Genomic DNA, 13,908 nt, shown 5'->3' on the forward strand with positions numbered 1-13,908 from the left:
GTGAAGAGGTGAAGAAAGATGATAAAAATGTAAACTGGTGAGTAATTCAGAAAGAGAAGACTTCTAGTCCAAGAGATAGAATTTATATAGTTTTAAGAGAAAAAAAAGAGAAAAACGTCATAATATCATCTGATTCCTACCATCACTCTCTTCTGGAACAGTTTTTGTTGAGGCTGAAGCATGTACATCCTTACAAAAATCTCTGTGCCCTTGATTTTAATATTTCTGGTTGACAGGGTATCCACTCAAATCAACAGATAAATCATTCCAATGACCGATCATCCCCACTGTTAGAGTGCTATTCTCATCAAATTCTGGTTTCCACAATTAAACCTTAATATATGGTGTGGCAGTTTGGCGATATCTGGAGGTATCTGCAGTACTGCCACAATGACGTTGGCTGATATTCATTATGTTCCTGATTGGAAAACATCTAGGAGAGAAAGGAGTGAGTAAGCAGTTTCTGTAAGTCAGTAGGAGCCAAGGCTCAAAAAAGTTCCAAGGGAAAAAAGTGAAATGCTGACGATTAACTAACAAATCAAAGTGACATTCTTGTTTAGCTTTATCAGAAAAAAATAACTGATGCTGAGAGGCTGCCTGTGACTCTGGGTACCCACCATCAATCTAAGAAGAAAGGTTCCTGCCAGCCTCAGGAACAGCAGCTCAAAGCCAAGGGGTACAAGCCTCCTGGCCCTGAAATTATCTGTCTGGGGAATGTGTCCTACCTTCCTTGGCATGCTGAATGTCTGGATAGCCGACCACTCACAGCACCTGACCTAGGCTAGGGGGAGTAATGAAATAGTTCCTGTTCTTCCTTCAGAAACAGGTAAAACAAAAGTGCATCTGTCTGTTAAAGTACAAGAAAAGGGCTTTGAGTAACAGTAAAAAGGCTGAAAGGCAACAGAAGCTGGCATATGTGCATCACTTTTCATGTCATGTAGCCTTGTTGTAAATCCAAATAGGCATTTAGGGTCCAAATTTCATATTAGTTAAAAAAAATAAATAAATTACTAGGTAGGTAATCTAGTGGTCGTATTGTGAACTGTCTCACAACCATTCCATAAAGGGAAATTTTAATTAAAAAAACCAGGCCATTATATCAAAGTTCTGTCTATATTTTGTCTATATTGCACAGGAAAAAAAAAAACCATGTGAGAGGTTGGAACTACAGGATCTTGAAGATGCCTTCCAACCTACACCATTCTGTGATTCTATGATGGTTCCATGAAAAACACCAGCTGAAAACACAATCAAAATGTATATCAAGACTCAGAACATTAGAGTGTTGTAACTGCTGGGCTCTGCCTAGCAGGCTGCAGCTCCCTGAGAGCTCAGTGGGGGTTTCCTGGGGCCATGAGATCAGTCTCATCCCGGAGTCCATTTCGGACAGGCCCTCGATCTGGCTCTGGCAGCCAGCAGAATTACACCACAGTGGTGGTAAAGAAGGCAGAGAAGGGTCTCCCATGAGGGATTGAGATGGCTTTAATCACATCTTGTCCCTCTGATGTTCAGAGTTAGAGAGACAGCGTCATCTGGGTGCGGGGTGGTTTTGTCAGAGGCCCAGGGGCGGTCCCTGGGTGGGGTTGGGGTACAGAAGCAAACAGGGAGAAACTGAGTGAGTGGCCAGGGCTACGGCACCCAACAGGGAGAACGTGTAAAATACGAAAAGCAATGGATTAACAAATCCCCACATTAGAGGACCTCAACTGAATGGATGAGGTCTGAACTTCTTGTTCTAGAATGCATGATAAAAAAGAAGAAAGAGGCAGTGACCTGAGTCAAGTGTCAGGGGTGGAACAGAGCAAACAACACCCCAGAGTGGGTCTGCAGAGTGGCTTCTATTTAAGAACCAACTTATTATTTCATGCCCTTGCACTGTCCCACCACTGTCCCTCCTTGTACTGTCTTCTTGACTTCCCTCCCCAGATGGAAGATCCCCCCTGGCTTGGGAAAGTCAGGCTGCAAGTCAGGCTGGTTCCTGCTGCTCAGCTGCTTGCAGATGTCAGGCTGCAGTGTTACCAGCCCAGGTTTCTGGGCATGCCTAGCACATGCCCCTATTGATCTCCACTATTTCCAAGTTCTTACTTCACACACACACACAAAAAAAAAAAAAAAAAATTCACAGGGACTTTTTTCTTTTTTGCTTACGACAATGACTATGTATTTAATGTTTGTGATTGGACATATTGCTAAGCTACAAAAGAACCTCAGAGATTTTCAGAAGCATCTAATGGCCCTAAAAGTGTCCATGAATTTCCTACAATGGGGGCGTTCTTCACCAGGAAGAACTGCCTCAGCTTAATAAATCAATAGTGGATGACTTGGAGCAACTTGAGAAACTGAACTAGTGAAAAACTACCCAGATCAGATGATATTTATTCAAGAGCTTAAAGCACTTCAGCTGTGGAGCTGCCATGACTTGAGATCTATAGTTTAGCACCGACAAAGTGCTAGAGGAATGAAAGGTGGCAGTGTGGCACCAACCTTAAACAAGACCTCCCTGCCACTGGTGGAATCACAGAAGAAATTCCCCTCTGAAGAAGAGAGCAAATAGTAAATATGATCTGTATGATCTATGTATCCCCATTCATTTTGTCCAGGGAAGACGTCCATGTCATCCATCACATGGACACAATCAATGCTCAAGTGATAAGTTTGCCATCTTCCAAAAATGGTGGCAACAGCACTCCTTACTGAAAGATCTTCAGCCCTCTCTCTCAGTTTGGAAGGAAAGATTCCCTCAAGGACTGATGATGGTTTAAGAAGCAGGAAAGAGAACACTGAACTAAACACAGTTTTCCCAGTGGAAAGGCAGTTATCACCATCCTCTCAGGTTCAGTGTTGGGATCCTTATTCTTTAACATATCAATAAATGACATGAAACAGGTTAAAAGTGACATAATGGAGTCTTCAGGTGATGTCATACATGAAATCCCTTACTAGCTTGGTCTTTGCATGTTAAGTGCCTTAATTAGTTAATTTTGAGTTAAACAGCTCTTTTAATTGAATGATAAAGTTAACCCATCAACCCAGGTACAAAAATCAAGCTTTATTATTAGGGTTTTCACTATCAAGCTTCATTATCAGTGTTTTCACTTGTTCAAAACAGTGTATTTGCACTAGTCCCAGTTAAAATTCCCAGTTAAAAGTTTCCTAGTTAAAAAAATCCCTTTTTCGAACTTTAAACCACTTGTACACTGTAAGAGTTGTTTCTCCTATGTTCATTGTCTGCTTTTGTGGATGTTTTGGGAGGTATTAGATGTATTTTAGTATTTTTTTTAGGGTTTTGCTTTGCACTTTAGTCTCGGGACTAACTCCAAAACCCCAGTCCTAACAGCCAATTGCTGTTTTTTAGCCCCATAGCCCTTATTCTGCAAGTAAGCCCCATGGCAACCTGAATCTTAATGAGGGCATGTTACCACCCTTACTTCAGCTGTTACCACCCCCCTGACTACGACAAACAATTGGTAGACAGAGATGATCTGTCAAAAGGAAAGCACCAATCACTTTGGACCAAAGGGGCGGGCTGTGGGCGGGCTGTGGGCGGGCTGTGGGCGGGCTGGGGTGGGCTGGGGCGGAGCAAAGGCACTATAAAACAATGACGTGCAGAGACCAGTGCAGATCAGCTGTAGTGGACACCAGTGCTGGGTACTTAAGCCTTACTCCTTTTAAGGAGCCTTTAATAATTTTTACCTTTGAGTTTTGGATTAGCTAAAAGTCAGCCCAGCACTGCAAGTTCTTCCACCAGAGGTCCGGTGCTGTCTAAGCCTGAAGATCTCTAATCCCTGCACTCCTAGGGCATACCTCCTGAGCCACTAGGATCCCAAATTTTTATATTTTTCTAATTTCTGTAATTTTTCAGTTTTTCCATTTTAATAAATTATTTTAATTTTTACTAAGAGTTGTCTCATTCCTCACAGGTGATACATTAATTTCTGGATACTGGGATCATGTGTGGACTTCAGCTCTAGCTACTGTGAACATCTGCAAAAGGATTGCATGATGTCGACTGACCAAGCAATAAAATAGACAATAAAATTCAACAACAATGACTGTAAAGTAATGCACATGTGCAAAAGACTAAAACAACCCCCCAGAGCCCCCATACAGACTTTTTCATAAATTGTAAATGAGATACTTCCATTCAGGACAGAGCTCTTCCACCCACTGAATGTGCTGCTCTGGGAAGACTAGCTGGATTTTCCAGTAGGTGTCAAACAGGCAAAAATAGATGGTTTAGCCAAATAAATGTCTCATTGCTGACACAACTTGGAAGCCTTATTCCCCCTTACTCCCCCCTTCTTAGTTCTTTCCTTCATTCCTATCCAGCCTTCCCTGCTTTTTCCTCCCGCATCCACTGATCCCAAGTGCGTGACCCCTCCGTCTGGCGCTGCGACCTGATGGATCATGAGGCAAGCCAGCTCAACTCACCAAAGACAAAAGCACTTCTTTTTGTTATTATTTAAGTGACCTTTCTGCCATTGCAGTAAATTGGCTTACTGTGTGTCTGGAGGAGCACCAGCAATGCACAGGCAATCTGGGGTTTATGAAGGCAGGAGCTGGAGCTGCAGAAGCTGAAAAGAAGGGCAGGACCTTTCCCTCTTGGCAGCAGCAAGCTTTTATCTTGGCTTAAGCTGTATTATGGAATCATAAGCTGGTGCTCATTTCTTAGCATATGCTACTGGCCCTGGACAGCAAATTACCTAAATTAATCTTTATTCTAATCCTACACTAAAATAATTACACTCAATGAATCAGTCTTGGAAAGCAATATGGATAGTTACCTTCAAACAGTGTAGATAATTCTGTGAACAATGAACAATGTCCCAAAAAATTTGGTAGCCTTCTCCCATTAAGTCATCATTAAGTTCTCCCAGCTCTTCTCCCTGTTTAACAAATCATGAGAAAATTTAACTACAGAAGTCTATTATAAAGTTTATATATATGCACAGGTATTTTTGAATCTCAAAATCTTTTTCCATGCTTTAAGGGGGAATACATCTATCTTTATTGGATTTTTCTTCTTCTGAGCACAGAAATAAACATGTTGCTATATTCCCTGCAGAAATGTTATAGCTGAACTCATACAGGCATTTTGGAAATGATTTCACCATTATTGTGAAGTCCCATGTGTTGTAAAACTTGTCAAAGAATGTAATACTTTAGGGATTAATTACAGGCTCTGAGTCACACTTTTGTAAGGCTACCACAAAATGGCATCCAAGGAGCACTCCGGGATAAAACCATTTTAAGTTTTGAAATCTTAGAGCCTGAAAACAAATGACTCTACCTGGAGACAGCCTTCATGTGGGCCATGTCTCTGCCCTAAGCTGATGTACCAAATCCAAATGTGACAGTATGGGGGTCAATTGGTCAAAAGGATCCACAGCTTGGGATGAAGACAAGGTCAGCAAAAGGATATGTCATTAACAGATGTTACCTGCTCTTTTTTCAGAACATACGAATGCAGCAAAAACCTGCACAAACTTGAATGTTTAAACTGAAGAAAGCCCAAGAAATAGTGTCTGTTCATTTTTCTAAGAATAAGACATCTTGCACTACTTTTACTGTGATAGACAGTAAAACTCAGGGGGTCCATGCATGAGGCTAATGAAGCACAAGAAATGTGACCATATCCAACACCGAGACTTTTGAGTGCTTGCTCTCTAAATAAAAATGAAACATTTAGCAGATGTGTTAGCTCATCAGTTGCTAATCAACATATTTGAAAGACAATCAAGTTTGGCCCACAGTACAAATATTGGCTTTGGTAACTTTGTGCTTGTATGGGATTTTTTTGGTACCTTTTTTTGTTGCTCTGCAATCACTATAACCATACTGATCAAAACACCTAGAAGCTTTATGTGTATTCTTGCTGGTATAGCCTGGCATAGAACTGGGCAAAGCATCCTAAATTGTGCCACACCTCTCTTCCAACAGCAGGTCTGTATCCAGGTTAAGTGTAAATATAGCCAGGCCTATATCTACTGCTTGATTTTTGTATGAGCAGGAGGCCAGTGAAGCTGGAATGCCAGCCCGTCTCAGATGGAAAGATGCTGGAATTTAAATGGGCATTACAATCCACTGTGGTAACCCTCAAGAAAGTAGCCATAGGCAGCTAACAGATTGATTAAATATGCTTCACCTTCCTGGCCTAAGTGGAACTATGGAGGTGCATTAATATAAACATTTGCATTTAATATATTACATCATTCTGGAGAAATGGCCATGCATAAATACAAACCCAAGCACAAATTTTATTCATCTAGTTTATAGTGAGAAAAACACATGATCTTGTATTCTGCTGTTCAAATATCAGCCTGCAGGAGCCCAGGCAGCCTGCCTGTGAAGCCATGACAAATTGCTGCTAGAAAATATGAGGGAGGGAGGGAGCTCAGGAACAGCACCTGGTGAACATCCTGGAGCTGAGATGGTGCAGCTCTGCCTTGGCTCCCACCTTCCCTTTGACATTGGCCAAAATGCTGCTTTTCTCCAGCCTCTGTTTCCTCTCCTCATTTCTGTTTCCCTTCAGGATGTCAGGCATATGATCCAAGGTGCAGAAGTTAGTCTGAAAGGTTTCCCTGGAGGTCCATTTAGGAATTTAACTAAATGTAACTAAAAAGTAAATTTTAGGTCTAAGATTCACAACCAGGCACTACTACCTAAGGTAGTCAAAGAAAACAGTTTTCATGGCCATGTAGCACTACTTTAGAGAGGCAGCTCTTTTACATATCACTTTGCAGTTAATTCTCAATTTAATGAGACTTCACAAATTAGAACTTTAAAAAAGGGCATCTTTGTAATCTGGTAGTTCAGCATATGGATGCGGGGGGAAGGAAAGCTATTTTGCATGTCTATAAAAGCTGATACCAGAAGCTGACAGTTATGAAATATGTTTCTAAACAGAGTACAAGCTGTTGGCTTGATGGCAGGTTGAGTGGGGAGCAGGGGGAATATCCAGAAGTGAGTAGGAGGATTCAGCCTGGCTTCAGCACTGGGATAATCAAAACTGATGTGAAGCAGGAGTGATCAAAGGCCAACACCAGACAAGAGCTGGAGAGAAATTGTTGCCCATTGATATAAAAAGCATTTCTTCTTCATTCCCAACATCTTAAGGGACATACAATAATAACATTTTTAATGGCCTATGGAAGACTGGGGTGAAAGAATGATCCTCTATGTGGTTTTTGATAGCTGCATTGTTGTAGCTTTGGTGGCCAGAAAAAGTGAAGCTTGGAGCAGATATAAAACATTTCGTTCATCAGAGCAGATATAAAACATTTTCAAAGCACATAGTCACCTGCAGAGTCTCACAACCTGACAACATACCTGATTTTTCCAAATATATCAGCAAGGCTAGTAAAAGATGCTGTCTCTCCCTACTGATCTTGCTTTTCTGAAAATACTGTTCTATAGTTTTCTACTATAACAAGTTACAACACAATTAAATTGTACAAAAAGTGAAGTCTGGGGAAGTTCCTGTACCACTACTGAATAGAACAAGGGAAAGAGAATAACTGCTGATGGACACATTAACTTTTTGCTTCTTAGCAATGTTTAAGGGACACATCTTTTAGAGTTTTCGTCCCTCATCTATCGCTGGATTCAGTGGACGTGACCCATGTTAGACAGAGAGAATAGTTTTGCTTAGTAGAAAGCAGACACTAATGTCAGAAGGAAAGGCATTCTTAAATGAAAGGAGAGACCCTAGTCAGTGCTAAGCCAAGTAACTTCTCTTTTTGGGTGTCAGTGGAGTTAGGGCAGTTTGTCATGCAAATAGGATTCTGAATCTCATTTCTCCCGACATTACCTTATAAAACTGATTCAGGAATACTGATTAATACTAGCAGCAGTCATTTTAATTCTTCTCTGAAGGCAGCCACACAACATTTACTATGCTGGCTGAATGATTTCCCACTGGGGATGGGAGCCTAATGTCTGAGGCCAGGAAGTGAACCTGGGACACTAGAAAGCCAACAAGGGGAACAAAAATTTGAGGGAAAATAAAAAGTAAAAAAGTAAATAATTAGTAAAAACACAAGCAAAATCAATTTGCCTGTTTGATTGCCTGCTGATCCCACTTCTTTCCAACCAATGCAAGAGGCCACATGCCAACCAAGTGTAGATGTATTGTACCCCGGAGTATGTTTATTCCCTTGATCACAGCCCTTTCTCACTGTTGGAATGCATGCTTTGAAGCTGGGTCTGACAAACCTCTGAAAAACACTTCCCTAGACAAGCACAGTGTGACAAGAAATCAAATTCAGTTCTCCTTTATGGCTGATTTTCCTTTAACCTTTATCATCTTTGAAGAAGACATCGGAGTAGCGGAAGTCACTTGCTAATCTCAAGCACCTTCTGAAAGCAGACTCTAAAACCTTGCTTTCCAAAATGGTCCTAATCTCTGAAAACTGCTTTCAAAACCTGCAGTAAAACAGCCAGCCGTCCATTCTCAGCTCTTGTCACAGTAACTCAGAGAGATACACAACCACACTGACGTGTTGAAAGCCAGTCAGATTCCAGAGAAGGCCATCTGCATGCAAAACTCGCTGGTTTTGTTGTCTCAAATAAAGCCTACTTCTATTTTCTTAAGTGCTTTTTTGTGTGTGTGTGCCCATGTGGGGCTTGTAATAGCATTTGCTTGAAACGGGCACAGAAGAAAAGAGGCCTCAAGCACAAGGCTGGAATGATGCCCCTGAGCACACCCACCCTTTTTATTCCAAAAGGCAAACTTCTTAACAGTGTGGTCATTGCCAGGAAAAGATCATATTTTAGGACTTGGTATTTTTTGTGCCTTAAAATAAAGAGATTTATAAGTTTTTATAGCCTGATTTCATCCAGTTTCTGTTCCCTCTCTCCTGGTTCTGTCTTTTCTGCTGTTCTTATGCCTACACCTCCTCCTCCTTTTCATTCCATTTCGTGACTATTTTCTCTGGATCTCTTGAACTATATCTTCTTCTAAAATATTCTGAAAATAATTTATTCTGGGAATAATTTATCTAAAACTTTATGTTCTATGCTTTAAATTAGTTCTTCATGGTGGCACAGAAGATCTCCAAATCCCTGTTTTAAAGATATGGGGATAGGTGTGGAAGAGTTGTCAAAAATAATGGCGAAGCAATTCTAGTGTTCTGTGTCAGGAAGGAGGCTGCTGCAGATAAGCAGGAATTGCTATCCTTTAAAGGGACAACTCACACTGTATTTTTGGTAAGAAAAGGATCCACAACTGTCATAGCACTACTGCACTAATTGCAAAGCAAGCCAAAACCTGAATCATTTTAATTTAGTCCCACAAGAAATGCACTTCAGAATCACCCTCACTGTGCACAACCCACATGTACTATGTTCCTTCCCTGAGGAAAACACAAGTGGTCTATTATTAGTGAAGGGCAGCAGCAGCAGCAGCAGCCTGCACCAGAGCTGGGAGAGGAGCACTGGCAGGACAGGAGAGGCAGTGCCTCTCACATTTGCTTGCTCTTCAGCGAGCCTGGCCAGGACTTGCACAGCTTTTGGGACTAGCAGCCTGAAGGGACTGGCTCCACAAAGTTGCAACAACAAAGCTGTTCTGTGCTTATTTAAGCAAAACACTTCCTCTGAGGCAGAGTCTGAGAGCTCCCCATGGGAAACTTATTTACATATTTGAGTGAGACATCACTCGGTTTTCAGAACATTTCTCAGGACTGTAAACCCTATAGCTTGTCTAAATCTGTGATCTTGCCATGGTTTCTTAGCTTCTTCCCAGTTACAGGCAGAGAAAAATTCCAACCAATAAACCCTTTTAAAAATGACTTTTTTTTTTTACTGCTGAGGGAAAAAGAAGAGCAAGATGAGCCTTAAGTTTTCATCCATCTGGTGGTGAAGTTTGTTTTTAGCTCTTGGACCACAGACCATAGGCTTTGAAGACTTGCTGGCCCTGACAACTCTCTCTTTGAAGGACAAAAAAAAAGTCCTTTCTTCTAGTTAACAAGGCTGTTTTGGGTCATTGAAGCTGTGCAAATCTATGAGACAGCACAAATCTAGTTAAGTTGATTTAATCAATTGAGATACTTTTAATATCAAGTGGTATGGAATGGAAAGCCAATGTATCCTTTAAAGCACAGGACTCAGATGTTACAGGAAAGGTCACTGGACATCTGTGCCACACATACCCTGTGCTTCATTGGACTGGGGGACTGACACAAAAGTATGGGATTTACGGGAGAGGAGAGCATGGGGGTAAGAGAACAGTCGTGGGAGTTTATCATCAGCAATATCCTGCAGAAATGCACTTCTAGAAAAAGCACAGGACCAAGCTCTTCCCCCCACACCCTTTGCAGGAGCAAAGTTTTGACAAAATTCTTTTTTCTTTTGTGACTAAAATGGAAACCTGGACAGCTGTGATTCAGATGCTGGCTCGGACATGTGGTTCACAACCATGAGTGTTGTGGTCCCCAGTGCTGCAGCAGCACAGAGCATCTGGCCACAGCAAGAGCAGGCAATAACACTGCACAGCACCACGAGACTGCCCCAGTGCTGCACACTGCACACGAGACAGTGCTGCCCTGTGCACACAAAAGGAGTCCTTCTGCTGGAAACCTTCAGGAGCTCTAAAGTGCTGAAGGAGTTACAGACACTTTGTGGGGCTGCACAAACACCCCCATGGACATTGCTGGAAGTGTTTTCCCGTGGAAGAAGATTTCTTTTTGTACTTCAGAGCACAAACGGAGGACAAGGAGCCCTACATGAAGCCATTAGCATTCTGAGCTGGGCCCTACTGCTGCTCTGGTGTTCAGAGGGGAAGGTTACACACCTTTCATATTGCTGATAACTTGTTTTCCACAGGGATGCTGCTGTTGATGAATTACTCAATACCACTGTCCAAACCCCTACACTCTATCTCCCCAGTCTACGGCTCTCCATAATTGTGCAGCCCCTGGGACACAGGGCAGCAGGCTGAGGGAACAATCAGATTCTGGGAGGCCAGGGGGAGCAGGTGGAATTGTAAACAGGCACAGGGAGAAGGAAGAAAGACCTGAGCAAGTATCTGTTGTTTCCAGCTCCTAGCATGGTCAAGTTATTCTGTTCAAGACCAAAGTTAATCTAAGGCAGAGTGTGTTCCAGGGAATCCATTATTACTGGAGAAAAGAGGAATTGGCACCAGCTGCCTGCAAGCACTTCTGTGAGGGAACTGAGGGCTGGCTGGTGACAGACTTCACCTGGCCACCTGGCTGGAGAGATGGACAGAGATGGAGACCCACGCCAGGGATGGTGTGGAGCAGGCCTGAAAAAAATAAAGAGAAAAAATGAAGGAGGCAAAGACACCAAAAGGGAGGGGTGGGGGAAGGAATAAAACCACTTCAAAATCCAAAGTGTCTGTTCATCCAGAACACTGCCCTCTGTCTGTATATACCCAGCTCTCACCCAAGAGGTACAGCAAGATAAGGCCCAGCCCTGTCCTTGGCAAATCACTTTATTTTGCTGTGTGTTGTCTGCTAGCTGGAGATGTCTGCTGGCTGTTCTTTCATCATGGGCCTTTGTTTGCCTGATTTGTCTGTACACTTTGAGGTGCAGGGACACCCAGGCTGTCATTTTGCTCATGCATCATTTCTGGCAAAAGTTGTGGTCCCTCTGCCTCCAGGTGACCCCCAGGAGCTGCTGTAACATGTCAGTGCATGTGCTGCATTGAATGTTCTGGTGCCCTTTAGCTGCAGCAAGTCCAGCAGCATCCAGTGGGATGTTGCTGAGGCTGAGGATCCTCTGAAGCTGTTAATATCAAAGCAGAAGAGAAAACATGTTTAGGAATAAGTGAACTTTCATCTTCACAAGTTCTTAGCAGGGAAGGGAGGAAGAAGAACACACAAGCAGATCAACAGCAACTGAAGTGAACAAGGTACAATGATCTCCTGAGGACATGCAGATCTAGGCCCAGAAAACTGGAGTACAAAAAGGCAACTTTTTGTTGCTCCCATAGCAGACTTCTGAAGTAGGTGTCCACACTTCTTGTACGGGCCTTGGTGAGCTCAGCAGCTCTCTGGAATTCTTTTCTTTAAGGCACTGTAATGAGGAGGTCAGCATCATAACTCCCAGTCTACAGTGAGGAAACTGAGGCAGAAGGAGGAGAGGTGAACGAGCCAAATATGCAGCCTGATTCAGCTACAAGCACTTTCAAGCTGCTTTTATTCTCTCATGCAGAAAAAGAGAGCTTCATGCTGTCCAGGAGTACACACCACCCAAACTTCATTTACTTGGTTCATCAGCAATGAACTCTGCAATGTCATCAGATACTGCTAACCTTTCTGAAAGTTATGGTTTGAAGGGACGTGTAAAATGCATTCCAAAATCAACTGAGTACAGTAAGAAAGGAAAAAAATAATATATATATATATAAGATGTGCTACATACAAATGTCAGGTCAGACACAGAACTAATGTTTCTCTATGAGCTGAGAAGGGGTGGAGCACAACCTGCTAAGAACAGGGTGGAGTACAGCCCTGCTAACAGAAAGTCTTGTTATGATATTTAGTCTAACAGTTTGAAGGAGAAATGGGAGGTAAGGTGTTTTCACTTTGTGGTTTTATTCTGCAGCAATGCTATGGACGTGGCAATTCCCAAACTTGTCCTGATCTCCCTGCACAGCTGTGGCTTAGCAATGGGGATTTGAGAGATGAAGCACTACTTTGTGCAAACTGTGTTTTCACCAGATTCTGGGTGTTGCTGTTCTCTGGGTTGTTTGGTTTCACTTGCCTCTCATCAGAAGACCACAATCTACTTTGGCAGATTGCATAAACAGGATCAGAGCTTTCAAAAATAGTATTTTTGATTTTTTTTTCTTGTATGCAAGCTGAAAAATACAGACACATTTCTGACTTCTTGTGCAAGTCAGATGATTCAGAATTGGAGACAGACTTTAATTAGAACACTTAACCTTCAAAACACCATTATATCAGTGTCACATCATAGCCCTAGGAAATTTTTCAGAATGGCTTGTGTTTTTGAAGCTATATATATATATATATATATATATATATATACACACACATATCTGTATATGTGTACTTTTTCTTTTCTTAGAAGATGTTCACTATCTACACACCGTATATATGTCAGGAAAAGCATAGTGAAGAATACATATGCTGAAAATTAGTTGAAAATAAGAATGTCACTGCTAAGGCTCCACTGCTTAAAGCCAAGCTGGAAGAGAAATAAAATTTGTTTCCAGGTAAAGCTACTGGCACAGTAGAGGGAGCCTTATGTGAAAGGACTCTGGGAAGCAGCAGCAGTGGGTGTTGGAGAGGCAAACTCTTCTAAAACCTCTCATCCTAAACTGCAATTGTGTTAATGCCTGTGACAGACCCTGCAACCAGGACAGGAATGAACAACCTACTCACAGTTCCACATCCCCGGAAGGTGCCGGTGCAAACAGCTCATTTCAAAGTGGTTTGCACCTAAAAACATATAACCTTGAATCAAAATGCTACAAACCCAACATGACTCCGCAGAGAGGTGTGATACTGACATGCTAATTCTGGTGTCCCACCGGTAGCTGCTGAATCCATTTTGTAGGAAAACAAAGGGAGAGGTAATTGCACAATATGCAAAGGCTTTTGTAATTTTCATTAAAGGTGGAGGAATCCCCAGGGTTTTATTTAAGCTGAGAAGCAGTGGGCAAAGCCATTTGAAATGCACGGAGGTACCAGTACGGAATGGGAAATGAACTAACAGCAGCAATAGGTCAGTGAAGGTTGCAGCATAAAATAAGAAAAAAAAAAAAGGAAAACTAGATAATTATCCTTTCTTTCCTAATTAACCCTTGTTTTCAGTTTCTGCCTAGCTTTGCAGCCCTGAGGGAGAATGTGTTTGCAAGACAGCTGCCAGGTGATCCAGTTCAAGGTGTCCCATCACTTCTGAAGCAGAAGCAAATTACCTGGA

Source organism: Aphelocoma coerulescens, chromosome 1A (genome assembly GCF_041296385.1).
Source record: "Aphelocoma coerulescens isolate FSJ_1873_10779 chromosome 1A, UR_Acoe_1.0, whole genome shotgun sequence".
Classification (NCBI taxonomy): domain Eukaryota; kingdom Metazoa; phylum Chordata; class Aves; order Passeriformes; family Corvidae; genus Aphelocoma; species Aphelocoma coerulescens.